Genomic DNA, 2,712 nt, shown 5'->3' with positions numbered 1-2,712 from the left:
AATGACAGCTGAACTGCTGTAACTTTTATCAAAAGTTACAGCAGTTCAGCTGTCATTTATTATGTGTTCAGCTGTAGTTTCTTGAATTTATGCATTCTATGTTGCAGCATTCAGAGTGAGAAACAATGTGGTAATGAGTCTAACGAATGGTTTCTGCTGTATCTCTATTCCCTATCTAATCTTAAAATGTCTAGCATCATTCGAGGAAGAATGTTTCCAAGGGGAGGATGATGTAATACCCCAGGAAATTTTTCGTTGAAATTTTATGCGTAAACGTGTTGGGTTCTATCTTCTAGAATGAATTATAAATTTTCCATGCATAATGTATTAGATATTGACCCATCATTCCGTAGAGTATCGAATAAGCTTTCCAATGATATGTGGATCATCCAAAACGGACACCCAAGCGATGAGTTATGAGCATTCCGATCGAACCGTGAATAGTAGTGAACAGTAAAACGTGTAAGAAAAAGTACTGAGGCCTGGTGTATTTTTGCTCCAAGTTTAAACGATAATAACTCCTTGTACATAAGGATCTGGGTGATCTACTATATATCAATGGAAAGCTCTACGATTCCTCTTTCCAATGAAATTGGTTTCATCTAATTTGTATATCAGAGCAAAAAGTTATGGTCGATCTACTTCAGCCTAACAAAAGTGAATTTTTGGGTCAACTTCAAATGATCATAACTCATCATACACAATGATATGGGTAAGATACTATATATCAATGGAAAGATATGAGAGTCCCCTTTCTAATGAAGTTGGTTTCACCCAATTTGGATAGCGAAGTAAAACTTTATGGGTGATCTACTTCAGACTATCAAAACAGTCCACCAAAGGACATATTCGAGAATTATTTGATTTTTAGGGGCATTTTGGTCATTCCCCCTCACCCAAAATCCGTCCAAACCATATATTAAAGCCTATTAGAAGCATTATATGTTATATTTCATCAAATTCCCTTAAAAAGAAAACCCTAAGCTCCTACATCCAACTTCAAGAACCTCCAAAGTTCACCATTAATTCTGCAAATTTATTCAAGATTCCAAGTTCCTAGTTCAAGAACTCCAAGAACCATCATTCAAAGGCACGATTAACCCTCACCCAAAATCCGTCCAAACCCTATATTAAAGCATATTAAAAGATTTATATATAACATGAAATCTTTTTCGTTCAAAAAGAAAACCCTAAGCTCCTACATCCAACTTCAAGAACCTCCAAAGTTCACCATTAATTCTGCAAATTTATTCAAGATTCCAAGTTCCTAGTTCAAGAACTCCAAGAACCATCATTCCAAGGAACGATTAACATCTCAAAAATGAGTATCGATATAAACTTCATCATTCAAGGTATGTGAAATTTTTCAACAAGAACTCTCTTTCGTTCTAGTGCCCAAAAGTAATTTTCTTTACAAAGGCATGATTTTTATTTGATTTTTACGAATTTGAAGGATGAACCCATATCTTATGATGATTATTATGAAATCTTGGTGTTTATGATTTTGAAAGATGAATTTACATGTGTGGAGATATAAAGCATGAATCTTGAACGATATTTATCATGATTTTGATATTTGGGTCATGAATCCCTATTGGAAATTGTGTTTTTTTAGAAAGTATATGCTATAAGCACGTTGATGTTGAATATTTGAGATATTTTGAATAATTTGACCTTTTGGTCTTAATGGAGTTGTTTTGAACTCGAGTGTGAAAGAAATCCACAACGTGGTTGATTTTGATAGATGGGAAGCATGATGGCTCTCGATGTATATTTATATATTACTGAAATTGTTTTGTTGTGGATTGTCTTTGAAATGATCTGACCTAAGTCTGGGAGAAATCTTTAGTACCAAGTGGGAGGTATAAAGAGACCTTACTTCCTTAGAAGTACGTGCCCCCGTAGGAGTGAGCCTAAGGCTGATTTATATAGTGATCACTAGTTTGTGTGGATTTGATATCGATAGTCCTACTTCGATGGCAAGAATAGTACGGCTCTCTCCAACGTGGGTTGTATGTTGGACTCCATGTAGCTCACATGGTTTATGTCAGTTATAGTATCTCCCAGTGTGTGTCTGTTTTCTTTTGTCTATGGTGAATGGTGAAGTGATTTGAAAGTGGAATTGTGAAAGTTATTCTTTTGAAAGATTTAAATGATATTTACATTACGAGAATTGATATTCTTGATGAACTGAAAATGATTGATAAATTATTTGATGACTCACATGTGTTATTGTACTTATTTCATCCTCTCATGATTATGATGATTTTCTTCTGGCTATGTGAGTCGTTCATACATCTTGCATATTTCTTATAAATATTTATGAGGATGATGTTTATACAACTGCATACACCCCCATATACTCGGTTCCTTTCCATGGTACGGACCCACATCTTTGGATGTGGACTGCATTTTCTCAAAATATAGGTTCAGGTGCTCAGTTCCAGGTTCGACAGTTATTCTTCGGGCACGCTGTTCTACATCCTCTGTTATGGTGAGTCCTTATGTTCCGAGGACGTGGTGTCTGGTGTTGGTTTCACGGAATTGTTTACATTTGATAACTAAGTATGAGTCAGTTGGAGCATGTCTCAATGGCTCGCTGGTTTTATTGATTTTCTTAGAGGCTTGTCAGACTAGTATAGATGTTGGGAGTTGACTACTAAGTCGTATTTTGTTATCTTTCTAAAATTCTTTTATTCTTGGATGATGATT

The sequence above is a fragment of the Capsicum annuum genome, chromosome 12, assembly GCF_002878395.1.
Source record: "Capsicum annuum cultivar UCD-10X-F1 chromosome 12, UCD10Xv1.1, whole genome shotgun sequence".
NCBI lineage: Eukaryota > Viridiplantae > Streptophyta > Magnoliopsida > Solanales > Solanaceae > Capsicum > Capsicum annuum.
The sequence above is the reverse complement of the archived record's forward strand: the minus strand, read 5'-3'. Positions refer to the sequence as shown.